This window comes from Ciconia boyciana, chromosome 2 (genome assembly GCF_034638445.1).
Source record: "Ciconia boyciana chromosome 2, ASM3463844v1, whole genome shotgun sequence".
NCBI lineage: Eukaryota > Metazoa > Chordata > Aves > Ciconiiformes > Ciconiidae > Ciconia > Ciconia boyciana.
The window spans coordinates 115613916-115627425 of record NC_132935.1 but is presented as its reverse complement, the minus strand read 5'-3'; the positions used below and the strand labels follow the sequence as shown (position 1 = coordinate 115627425).

At 44.0% G+C, this 13510-nt stretch overlaps 1 protein-coding gene across 1 annotated transcript in view; it reads right to left on the bottom strand.

Moving 5' to 3' along the window:
* EEPD1 (endonuclease/exonuclease/phosphatase family domain containing 1) overlaps positions 1-13510 on the bottom strand; it is a 65150-nt gene that overhangs the window by 11456 nt on the left and 40184 nt on the right. The gene's annotated exons all lie outside the window — the stretch shown is intronic.

Here is a 13510-nt window from a genome sequence, read left to right as displayed (position 1 = left end):
GACCAGAAAGGGGTTTCCTCTGTGCCGCCTCCAAATCCTCCCGCGGGGGAAGGAAGCACCAAGGGGGCTTCAACACCGAGGCCACTGGCACAACACGAGAGGAAGGGTATAGACCACCTCAGCAGCTGGCGTTTTGGGGTTAGGGCTCCTCTGACTTTACGCCACGGACACGTGCTTGAGACTCCCCATGCACGAAGGGATCGGCTGCAGACTTGCACGCGCGGCAGGTCCTTCTGATGCTCCCCGGAGGCGTTAGTCCTCCTGGACACTGCTGTGCAGCCACAGCACTCAGACACCTTTACGTGTTCAAGCATACGGTCAGAGCTAAAGAGGCTGCGCCCTAATGCCCAACAGATCAGGGATGCTGGAACTGTGGAGACCCTGGAAAGCCCCCAGGTCCACCTGGGTAACATCTTGAGATTTAAATTAAAAAACCAAACCAAACCAAAACAAAACCAAACCCCAAACTGTGCCTTGGAAAATCTGGAATCTGAAACCCCTTGATGTGGATGATACAGAATACTTTTTGCCAGGAGTTTCAAAATAAAGCTTAATAGAAGGAGCTACAGCCCTGTGCAAAGCTGATGTCAGGTCTGGGCAGATGGGCTGGAGGCTGGCAGGGAGAGGAGGCAGCCGAACGCCCGGCCACACAGAAGGGCCTCCGCGCAGCAGCTCTGACTGCAGGGAAAGGGGCTAGCAGAAAGTAATCGCTGCAAAAGAGCAACAGGGACTTTCAATGTGCATCATTTTGTTATATCTGACACTGGAGAAACTGCGTTGAAATGCAGAGGTTTTCACAGTGAGACTATCCTCAGACAAAATCTTGTATCCAGAATGCCTCTCCAAATCAAGCAGCAATTTAACGAAGAAGGATTTTCAAGGCAAACAATAACCTCCTGTACACAGTGACTCTTTGCAGTGGGATATGCCAAACACACTTCGAAGAGCTACAGTGATAAACTGCACAGATATAAGTGTTTCCTACGTGGGTATCAGCAAAATGATGGGACAACTATTCTCATGTTTATTTAATCTTTTGTGTCAAAAATTAAAATCAAACCCTGCTCTTTCACTAACTGCCTTGTCTGCAAGTTCAGCATCCTGGAGGCTGAAGCTGTAAGCGTTGAATTCTCAGATATACACAACCCAGCAACCCTTTTTTGCCTCGGAAGGCTGAGAGTCATTTTGGTTGCACACCCGAAGCAAAAATATTTGGCACACCTTTTAAAACAGTTTTCTGAAATGCAGAGATTGGCTGGGGCTTCTTATTCAAGATTAACATACCGTGTTATTGTCCATTATATACCTTCAGGCAGTGCTAGGGCTCGACTGATTTACTGAACGGTGTTTGCACGGCCTGGGAACAGAGCTCTGCTCTGAACTGATCGCCAGGTGCTACCCTAATAAACACAATAAATCACGGCAGCAACAATTATTCATTCCTGATGCCATTCTGATGACTTTAAACAGCGTGCATTTGGTGAATGAGGTTTCTAACATTTAAATAACTTAAATCAGAAAAAAAAAATTGTTGAAATTAGGAGTTCAACTATAACCTGACAAAAGAGTTAACTTATCTCTGCGTTGCAGCTGCCTAGAAAGTCCAGCCAGCACAAAGTATACGACAGGGCTGAATAAATCCTACAGAAACCATCACTTTATTAAAAAGAACATCTGCAGTCTACTAGTTTGAGTATTTTGTTTCCTCCAAATTTAAGGCCTTGATTTAACTTTGCTCAAACAAAAAGATGACAAATAAGATTTCACGGTTTGTTCAGAAAAAAGCCATCAGCCCCTTCTGGGTACAGTTGCAGCAATGGAGAACTACAGTCAGCGGCCTACAGCAGCTGACTTCAATCTGTGCCCATTTTCCAGGGCTTACAGGCACACAGATTTTGAAGCTGTGACAGCATACTTGCTTAGGTCATGGTTTTTTGCTGAAGTGAGAAGGGCATTTCTCAAATCATGTTGTTCTGCCCACAAAACCCAACGTCAAACAACATTACGCTTTCCCTCATACAGTAAAAATATACAGACAAGCTCCTAGCTCACATTGGGAATGAAAAAAATGCCTTTCCTCCTTTGCAAAACTAAGTTAGAGCTACGCCAATCCCTTTGAGGAGCAGTTCTTCAAGTGGTAAAGAAAAATCAAAATTAAAATCTCAGTCAATCAGAACAACATTTTTTTTTCCCAAAATCCTCCTAAGCAAAAAAGTTCTAGTTTTGTTTTTCTCTAGATTCTTTCAGGCTGCAAGTTTCCTGAAATTCAATCAGCTGCTTCATTAAATCCTACACATAGTGAGTCAAAACTCACACACATACCATAATACCAACAGCACCAGGGCTTATTTACAAGGATGCCCTGTATTACACCCATGCCGCCGTGGTCTCTCTTGTAGCTGGGTGCTGGTTTTTGTGGGATAGGCAGTGCTGCCAGGGAGCAGGAACATGGCAGCTCCAGGCATGCTCCAGGCAAAGAGCAGCCTGTGCTCTTGAGAGGTCAACACCCTTTGTGCCAGGCACTTACTTGCCCATTGCCCCCATTTGGCATGCAAGGCGCCAACAAGGGCCACCACCCCAGGAACTGGGACAAGCCCCGTTGCCTTTGCTCACCAGCAACACGTCATTTTCCCAAGAAGGGAGGATCCAGAGAAGTAATTGCTCTTTGTCCACCCTGATAAGGAGACGGTGCCTGTTGCTCCCAGCCCCTCCAGAAGCAGAGACGGGTACAGGCATGAGCTTATGACTGACACTGGAAAAGACCAGAGGGCAGTTGGAAGAAGCTGGGGAAACACACATTTGAGGAAGGACTGCAGAGGGGAAGGCAAGGGGTCTTGGACTAATTTGGGAGCAGGGAGAAGAACATATGCTGGGCTGGCACGTGCTGGAGATCATAGGGGAGTTACAGACTCCTAACACACCTGCCTGCCTCCCCAAGACACTGCCAGCAAGAGCATCTAAATTGTGCATTAAGTTAAATCTCTTCCAGTGCAGTAACTGCACACTAGGAGAGCTGCCAGCGAGCACCCTGCAGTAGCCCACGAGCAGATCTCACCACCTCTTGTTCAGGATGCCCTGGTTAATCTTTGTTTTCTTTTGGGGTGCTATTTGGGTAGCCAGTCCCAAACCAGGCACAGCAGGGTCATCTTTTCCAGATGACACCACTCTGTGCTGAACATCTTTGCCTGTCAAGTGTTTCTCCTGTAATACCAGCACTGGGAACCACGCTGAGCCAGCGACCTCCCTTGAGGTGAGCATCTTCTGCTCGAAAAGAGGGTGCGCTACTCCTAAACCCTGAGGAAACTAAATGTGACCCAGGAAAACGATGTCTTAGGGCTTAATAAATTACACATTTCTTTATTAGCCAGGGATTCCTCTTTGGAGGACATTTTCATTTCAGACCTGGAGTCAGAGGGGAGGCTGCGAGGAGGGCAAGGAGAGAAGGAACAGTGAGGAGGAGCTTCCAGGGTGAGCCTGTTGTTACGGCACGGTACGTCTCGGTGCAGTAATCATCGCCTGAACTTTAGAAAGGCACTCAAAGCAATTAATTGTCCGTTTCGGTTAACTACCACAGAAGCTTTCAGGCCAAAAAGGGCACTGCAGTAAAGGTAAACAACAACTCCATCAAAGCAAAAGGGATTTTGGTTCCTCTTAACCAAGAGGAGAGATGAGAGCTGGGGAATAAATATTCCATTTCTAAATGTCGCATGTGCACAGTTCCTTTATTTTTAAGAGGCACTAGAGGGAGCAGCTTTAATAAGTACTGGAGATGCGTACGAAACTTCTACCAATTCCTTAACATTTCAGCTATGTTGAGGTGTCATATTAGTAAAGATTTGACAACGTCATGGTGAAAGAGACTTGGAGTTCAAGTGTGGGAGACCCTGACCAGCAAAAGAAGATGTTAAACTATATTATTACATCAAAATTCACCACCTTTTTTCAAATTGCAGATCCTGGATAAATCTTGAAGTAGGAATCTGCAGCTGTGCATGAAAAATTTAAGTCTTCTGGTAGTGGGCTCACTTTCCTGTTACTTTTGAGGGACCTCTTAGTAGTAGTTCATGGACCACAGGAATCTGCAGGTCATGGGCTGGAAAACAGCAGGGTAAGGGCTGTTCTGTGCTACAGAGCATCTCCCAGTGATGGACTTAGTGCTTCAGGAGTGGGTAAACAGAAGACCTCTAAGATATACCTTGTAAATTGTGCAGTGGCGCTTGAGGAGAAGCCCCCCAACCCTCTCCAATAAAACTCCCATCCTGAAACATGATCTAATATATTTCTGATAGAAGATACAACAAAGTTGGCAGTGACTTCATGAGACCATCTGGCACTGCTCTTTTTTAATCCATCCTTCTTTATATATATATATATATATATATGCCTTCTCTGCTCCGTCACTGGGTATTGTATAAGCTAAAAATCACGTTCCTGGAATTAAATGCACGTTATCCTTTCTTTTCTTTACTCATGCAAGTGGACTGTACTTTTATTTCCAATTGAAAAAGCAGACTTGAATACCCGTAATCCTAATCCAATCTACCGTGTACAGGACACAGCTACAGCTGGTGCACCCTAACGAAGCCTGACCCAGAAAGCCGGGACCAGAAAAGTTACAAATATTTCTGAGAACTTGAAATCAACACCTTTGGTTTTCAAGTAAAGCATCCTGATGTGACACCGATGCTCCTGAAGAAGAAGAGTGTTGTTAGATCACGTTTGCGAGGAGGAAGAGGCCGAGTTAGGGGGTGGAGAGATTTGTGGGTGTTGTATTTTACTGAGCGGGCTGTTGAGGTAGGGGTAAGGAAAGGTCAAAGGCTTCAGGACTGTTGTCCTGGTGCAGCCACACGTGGCAGTGCAAGGCAAGTCAAGAGGGGATGCAAGGCACAGCGGGGCCAGGATGCTGAGCACGCTTCTGCAGCCGAACAACGCTACATCTGCCTCCCACAGGCAGGAGCAGCTAAGGAAGGGGATGCAGAAGAGCATCTGGATTCTCCCATAACCAAAGGTAACAGCAGGGAGGGAAGCGTTATTATGGCTAACGCCTGAAACAGAGACTCAACATTGGATCCCATTTCCCACTGACAACAGTGTTGTCTCAGGCCTTCATTGCTTGTTTGCCTTGCCCTCAAGTGCATCCCTTTCCTGTTTGCAAAAGTAGCCAAAAAATACACACACAAGAAACAGATGCGTCCACTGGCGTTGGGGGATGCACTCACAAACTCTGTTCACAGGAACCATATAAATAACACGAGGGAAAGTCGGGGTGGCCCTATGTTAAGATATAACATTTTTCACATCCCCATTCAACTAGTCCCTTCTAGGAAGACTTCATTAAAGATTGCATAATATTTATTGCTTGTGTTGTTCAAGTATTGATATTACACAAAGGCAAATAAAACTTGGCAGGCAGATGGGCGTCTGACAGACAGATAATTATGAGTGCTTTCAAAGGAGAACAACCCCCACCAGGGAATCAGCTTCAGTCTCAGCCATATCTATACATTTGTGTTGGAAAAAGTTTTCTACTTCTCCCTCTTGTACATAATTGTACATAATTCTACAATGAAGTTAGAGCTGAAGAAATAATTAAAAAATCTATAAAGTTTAGGAGGAAAATTCTAGGATAAAAAAAAAAAAGATAAGGAACCCATCTACTGAAAGTGCAGCAGCCACAGAATTACTCCTGGAAAGCTTATCTGCCCCTTCTGCCATGCTAGCGTGTCCTGCTTGCACTGGGTCATCAAGGCCTGGGGCAAAACCGTCCCATCCTTTACGTACTGGTTTGTTGTTCCTAGCGCTAAACCAAAACATCCAGATTGGTGACCGAATAAATCCTTGCCATCCTCCACGTTCTTCTCAAACATTATCTAACACATCCTTCAAAGAGCTCTATAAACTCATTGCGAGCCGCAAAATTGAGGCAGAACCCTTCAGCACAGACAAATCCTCAACCAGTGTCTTTCTTCAGAAATAATACAGCACCCATAGGCACAGTCATCATCTCTACGTGCCTTTGCACACTACGGACATACAGAGCTCTTTTGTTGTGATAACGTGCATGTACATTGGAGTCCCAAGTCCTGGTCCATCTGAAGGCAGGCACCTATGGCTTTTTCATCAACTCAAGCAGGACTCATTTTTTCCTGCAAAATGTGCTGCTTCTGCTTCTTAAATTGCATCCCAGTAATTCAGACAGACACCACGGAGGAAGGATTTCCTTCCTCTGGGGATCAGATTCTCAGCTCCTGAATGAGTGCTCCAGGTACCACGTTATGGACCGGAGAGCAAACATTTACCATACTGCAGCCTCGCTGCCCGGGAGCCACATGGCAACCTGAACTTCCAGTTTTGCTGCAAAGACCACTTCTAAGCTTAGTACTTAAAAAACGATACTTCTGGGACTGAGCTCCTCAGAGGAGATAGGATGAGGAAGACTCATTTTTGAAGCCCAACTATGCACAGGCGAGAAACTAAGTTGTCCAAGTCTGCTCTGCCTGCTTCAGAGGGGGGTAATCCTGGGTCTGCAGAGAGGCACCGCTCTGCTTACCTGAGAAGCGTACAAGCAAAGCATCAGAGGACTTGGTCATTTAGGCACCCCTGGGGCTAGGTAGCAGCTACATGATGCTTGGCAGGACTGGAAAGTTTTTCAAACTGCAGGCATCGTTTCCTGCGTCAGGTATCTGAGCCCCTTCATGAGGTTGGCCCTGTTTTGAACCAGCCTGTGGATGTGAATCCAGCTGGACACGCGCCTCTCTCCTGCTGCTGCTGTGTTACTCACCCATTGTACTTCATGAATGTGCGGGAAATAATTATGCTGATAAGCTTAACATTATCTCAATTATCAAAAGCGTCCTATGATTTGTTTCCATATATGAACCTGTTTGAATCAGATCAGATTTTCTTTTTTAAGTCAGGCTTTACAGGATTGGTTGGGGAGTGGTAGGAGCCTAAGTTTGCACTCCCAAGTTATTTGCTTTCCTTTTCAAGAACTTATTTTGGAAAAATTTAGCAGTGAGTTTCCACACTGCCCTCCCAGACGAATTATAGCTCGCCGCAGTCACCCAACTGCTTAATTCTTTGTAATATCTGAGAGGAAATTACATTCTTTATCTTTGAATATATGATTAAAAAAACAGACTGTAGCCGATAAAACCAGTTCTCTGCTCGCCTTTAATCATAGCGTTCCCGGGACAACAATGCAGATCATTCACTCCTACCTTCATCCTACCACAACAAAAGTGGTTATTTATATAAACAGCATCTTTTTATAGATCTTCAAAAGGAAGACACGGAAACCTTTGGTGCAGAGCAGTGAAACAACAACTGAAAGAGGCAATGCAGTAACTCTCCTAACACATTTTAAGTGCTGGGGCCACTATTGAAGAATTACAGGATGCTCAACTACCTATTGTCAAAATGGGATATGTAACATCTTTCAGGCAGTTTGCCATTTAATGGGATGGTGTCTTCACATATGCTTGGTGGAAATTTATGCTGCCTTTTCCCTGTGGAAGACAGCACACATATTTGCCAACCTCTGTGTAGGCGAAGTTTCATGGGTTCTTAATTTCTCATGTTTCCGTTCACAAGCTGAGCTTTTTCCTTGTACTTCTTAGGACAGACTCATTTTGCAGAAGACATTTTCTGACCACTTCTTTTCTTACCCTTAAGGACTTTTTTTATTTTTAAACATAATACAGGAATTAAGGCTCAAGAGTTTGTCAAGGATGGTCACAAATCTTTGCAATTTATTCTTGAAGCCTTTCCAAGAGAGTGTTTCACTCTGCATAAGTAGGCAGTATAATCATTAGCAGCAGTGATGGCATGCTAAGGGAACTGATGTGATATAAAGAAGACTAAAAAGAAGCCTTCATGACTAGGAGGCTATATTTTTCATCAAGCTGCTTTTACGAGAGATGAGTGGTTGATTTCAAACACCTTCCCTACATTGTCATAAAACAGTCTGCTCAACTGGTTAGCTGTGCTAAAATCACAGCCACCCCATGACTGAATTATTTACTTACTACCATGTTGTCTGCTGTAAATACTCTCGTGCTTTTCCAAGTTTTTTTTCCCAACTCATTATTTCCAAAGGAAGAAGACAAGTTTCATTTTGCTGCCACTTCTGCCACCAGAAATACACCTCTCTGGGAACACAGGTGTACGCTTAGGGAAGGTATCATTGAGATTATTAGAGCAATGTGCCATCAGATATTTTAGAAATACTACTATAAGTGTATAACTACAGCTACTGCTTCAAGCAGTGACCGACACAGTGGGATCCAAGTCTTGCACAGAGTGAGCTATTGCACGTTCACCCAGAGCACACGCACTTCATTTTGACCCGTTACGGCCACCACTCTGCACGGCCATGGACTGTGCAGCAGATACAGGAGACCTAAGCTGCCTGCTCATTTGAACTAGATATAAGGCACCGGGCAACTAGGAGTCAGTGGCTTCCTGGGAACCCGTTGTTTGTTTTTGGGTTTTAGTTTTGTTTTTTTTTTTTTTTAAATCCCTGGGCTGATTCTTTTCTCATGAAACATGAGACTCAGGAATCGATTTCTGCGGTGTGGTGTAAAACCATATCACTGTGAGTACAACCTTACTCACCCTGTAACCACCGGGACTACATGAGATGAAAATCAGTTTATCAGAACCTAGCCCTTAATACGGAAAGCAAATAGAAAGTCATCCTATGAAACATGAGACCCAAAAGTGATAAGAAATAGTTTATTGTTCACCAATTAAAAAAAAAACCCAAACAAACCGACCAGTGAGCTGTATCGATTTGCCAGGATCTGAATCTCCTTACCTGCACATTGCCTTCAGCCAGAGGAAAAAGAGGCAGAGTGCTAATACAAAAGTGCTAATACAAAAGAAGAATAAATAAAACCGAAAGGGAACAGGGAAATCGCAGTTTTGAATGTTATTAATCAAGGAAAGCTGCTTAAGCACTTAAGATAATTAGGTCTCTCTCCATTCCCATGATAAAAATTTACTCATTTCGGGTGTTAGCAAGTGAGTTGGGGGCTTTTTTGTGGGTTTTGGTTTTTTGTTTGTGGTTTTTTTTTTAATTGTGTACTTCTGGCATATACATGGTGGTAAAGACAGATGGGACTGTGCTGATACACAGTATGAGAAGGAATAAGAGCAGTGTGTTAAGAAAACTGCTGAGACACAAGGAAAAAGGCACAGCCCTCATTATTACAAGGTCACAGTTTGACCACCTCTACAGAGCCTTGCATCAAAAATGGTTATTCACTGGGCATTTTGCTTCTATCCGTTTCTTTCCTACTGTTAGTATTACTGTTTTCCCCAACTGATTTACATCTCTGCTTAGAGCAAGCATTCTTTCCCATGGTAAGAACACAAAAACAAGGAAGAGAAAAATATATACTATGACTCACAACCATTGCCAGCCTCAAATATTTATTCTTCCTTCAGGAATTGATTACGCCACCATACAGAACACTGTGCCACCTCCTGTAAAGTTATTTAAATCTCTCGTATCCTATTCCATTACTTTGTTTGGATGCTTATTATTAGGAGGACCTCTTCCAGGCTGCTAGCATTAGGACTTGTCATCTCACCTTTTTTTAAAAAAAAAATCTCATACATATCTATATTCTTTTTCACACCTCTAGCCCTTAATTTAAAGAGCCCAATTTGACACTGATTCCTCTCTGAAATAACACATTCTTTATTTATAGGTTTGCACAAGTTTTCCGTCTTCACCCACTAGTGCACCCTCCACAGAGTCTACGTGACTGTCCTCGAACCCTGACCAAAGTTCTCCTCTAACAGATGCAATGGACTCTGGCTCCCCACAGAGAGCATATGCATTACTTAATCCACATACATAAACTACCAAAAAATTATTTGGGCTGACATTAAAACACTCCTGCTGCTATGTCAATCTATTAAAAAGGAAAAAAAACCCCACCCTTCCCCAAAATTGCTGACTATTCAGAACTGGTCCTGTTCTATGAACTTACTTTGCCTTCTGCCATCTTCTAGAAGAAAGCTAGGAAAAAAAGGACTGACAAAGGACCCCTATTACTTCTACCACCCACAAACAAAACTTAAATACATGCCAGCATTTGTCAACACATATTTTCTGCTTCTCCTTGTTCTGGAAGTGTAGAGAATAATTTACTAATGGATAAGTTTGGCTTCTGTCCAGGGATAGGATTAGATGCCTCACAAAAGAATGCCAAGCTAGTATAACAAGCAGTCTCCATGCCACCACTTCTCAAGGAGGCACAGCCATGCTCTAGGGAAGAAGAGGGCACCTCCTAAAGGACAGCATTTTAAAAGCAACCTGTGTTCTCCATGGCTCCCAGTGATGTGTATTGCATGGCTTCTAGTGTTTTGTTTATTGAAGTCCACTGATCATCAGAAAAGAGATGGGCAATGCAACTAAAGGAAAAACAACATCCAACCAAGATCAAAGATGCCAGACATACTAGTAGATGAGAGCCTGTGCTTCCACGGCTGCTGACCACTTGACAAGGGTTTGCAGTAGAGGGGCCTGGAAAGACAAAGTAGTCATAGGTTCCCTGTAGATAGCTACTGAAATCATCATGGAGCTGGCCAGAGCCATAAGGTCCACTAATACATCTCCTTAAACTTCTAGTCATCTAGATCCCTCCTAGAGGACAGAAAGGAGGAAAAGAAGTGAAAGGCCAGAGGCAAATACTGTATAGCTGCAGGGTTCCTATGTCAATTTAGTGGATGGGATAATCCCGAAGAAGCCTCCCATATTGTAAGAAATGGTGTCAACATCATTTCCAGCTCCACTCAGCCAAAAACGGTTCCTTCACAATAACAGCTATACTTCTCTTCACCCTGAGTTTTCTGGACCCCAGGGGGTGAAGTCTGAAAAAAAGACTTTGCACCCCTGAGTATTACCTGCACTCAGATAAACAAGCAAGACAAGGGAAAGAGATAGGGGGAACTACAGGAAGGGTGTGGGAGAGCAAAAGGGTAAGTAATAGTGAATAAGGTGAGAAAAATAATTAAAATAAACTCAGTTGGATGATTTGGAATAATCTCCTTTTACTCTGAGAGGTCAGTCATTGACTCCATGGTGGCTTTGAAGGAACAGGGCAGGAGAACCTACTTCAGCTGATTAATTATGCAGAAGTCTGTCCCCAGGCTGAATTAGGCAAAGGGTATGGCGAGAAGCTTGATTCCACCTCTCCTCTGCGGGAATGGGGAACAGAAAAATGAGGCAGCAACAGGGCTGGAAGAGATTGATCAAAGGTCCCGAACAAGTCAGTGGCCAAGTCTACATCTCCTTTTCCTGTTCTCTGAAAGCGAGACTGCTGTTTCCTTATCTGATTCTAGAGGACATCCAAATGTACTTAAGTTTCAAAGAGGGCAACCTCTTTCTGAAAAGGATAGTTCCAAGAACAGGCAGTAAATGTAACTCATTGACAGCAACTAATTAATTCGTTGCCAATTCCCTTACAATCTTTTTTAATCAATAGCTCCGAAGCGAAGCAAGATTGCAAGACAGGGCTCACACTGTACAGGAGGACTGTGGCTTTTAAAAATACGGACAGAAAGACTCAGTCCTGAACTAAGTGCATTTCTGGGGTACACATCGAAACTATTCCCACCAAAGAGGAAGGACCATCTTGGCATTAGAAGAGTGCCTGGGACTCGGGAGACTGAGGTTCACTTCCTGACTCTTCAAAGTCTGTCATCTTAGGTGACTCTGCCAAAATCATGTGATTTCCTTCTAACTCCAGCATGCCTCCATAAATCAAGGATAACCACAATTCTTCCCCACCTCTCTGGGACTGCTGCATGATTGCACTCTCCAAAAAAATGAACAGCAGCAACAGTGCAGGATATTTTGGCTGCACAGCCAACAGATACATTCCAGGTGGTCCAACCCCAGTAGCTGTAGAGCTCAGACAGCAATGGTAGACCCTCACCCTGCAGGGGGCTGTCAACAGCCCTTCCTTGCTCTTCCTTCAGGAGACATTGATGGTAGCTCCCATGCCAGTGCCAGCTTATACACAGGGAATAAGGTTTGCCTGCAAGGGCAGCATTGACTGCACGACCAGCCACTTGGTGCTTATACCAAGGAAATGGTGACGGGCCAGATAAACGGCCTCAGGTGACCGGCTGCTCCATGTCAAGGCATATTATAGCTCACTTTCAACTGCCCTAGCAAATGCACACACAAACATATTTATATCCATGCAAGCAAGCAGCGATGGGCCTATGCTTACCCCTGCAAATGGAAAACAGCACCTCTCTTTCAAACACCAACAAGCTCCTAGGGATAACCTTTCACAAATAAACAACCTGCTCTGCTCCAAGAGGGATTTTATGAAGAACAGAGATTACAATGGGCTTAATCATGATTAAACACTGATCTGGCTCAATCTACTCAAAAGCAGACAAAAGATAAATAAAAACCTCCAGCAGATGCATTTCATACTGGAAATTCTGGAACCTCATTTGACGTCATACTTTTTATGTTCAGATAATATCTGGAGGAAACAGTACACTGGATCAAGAAAACAAAAGAAAATTTCTAGTTAAAATTCTCCGTGCTCTGTGTAGAAAGGAGAAGGCTACAGCAGGGAATGCACAGCACAGCTCAGCATTTTACAAACCTGTTTTTGACAGTAGCTGAAATTGCATTATCAGAGCGATGCCACTAGAAAGAAACAAGCACTCCCTTTTGTCCTGATCTCCTGGGTCCTACCCTGTAAAAGTGGGCAACAGTAGTCATTGCATTTCCCCTCAGACAAAAGCTGCTTCTGATCAATGACGGGCAGGTTAATTTTCTTTTACTAAAATAATGCCACCTCCTCAGTATCACCCCAGTTGTGGTGCATTGATTCCTCAGGGACAGTATGAAAATTCTGCATGATGGGAAGGGGTTGCATCTAGTGAACATCTCCCAAATACAGACATCTGGTCTTTCCTATGGGTGAGGAAACCCAGGAAACAGATTCCACATCACGGGAGACAACTCCAGCCATTAGTACTGCTGACAGAGGTGGAAAAAGTCAAAAAATGAGCACAGATCCTAGGGATTGCTCGCTTACAGTGCTAAGCTTCCCATTTTATTCAACAGGATAAAGATGTTGTCTTTGAGGAAAGAGAAATACCTCTTCATGGGGGGGGGGGAGGGGGAGGAATTCTATCTGGAGGAGAAGGCTTATCAGAGTTTTCTCATTCTATCATCCCAACTCCTCATGTCCACACCAGCAGAAATGCCCAGTGGATGACCACGTAACGTCCGGCCAGCAGACAGAAGAGATCCCTTCCTGTACTAAGACGGCTAGAACCTACGTCGCTGCCTCTCCTGGTCTCTAGCTAATGTGTGCTGTGCTTCACAGCTACAGGACCTCTACTTCAAACACCAGGTAAGAGACTTTCAATACCTTTTGATTTGTGACCTCCAAAACTTCTCCAGTGAAGGTGAAAATCCCCATACAGACAATGTAAGCCTACTGATAATTACTTTGTTCTTCTC